We start from the raw sequence: 216 nt of genomic DNA on the forward strand, positions 1-216 counted from the left end.
CACGTCTGACACACTGTGACACACATCAAGTGCACTGTGACACGGTCACACGTCTGACACACTGTGACACACATCAAGTGCACTGTGACACGGTCACACGTCTGACACACTGTGACACACATCAAGTGCACTGTGACACGGTCACACGTCTGACACACTGTGACACACATCAAGTGCACTGTGACACGGTCACACGTCTGACACACTGACACACAT

Source organism: Littorina saxatilis, linkage group LG17 (genome assembly GCF_037325665.1).
Source record: "Littorina saxatilis isolate snail1 linkage group LG17, US_GU_Lsax_2.0, whole genome shotgun sequence".
NCBI lineage: Eukaryota > Metazoa > Mollusca > Gastropoda > Littorinimorpha > Littorinidae > Littorina > Littorina saxatilis.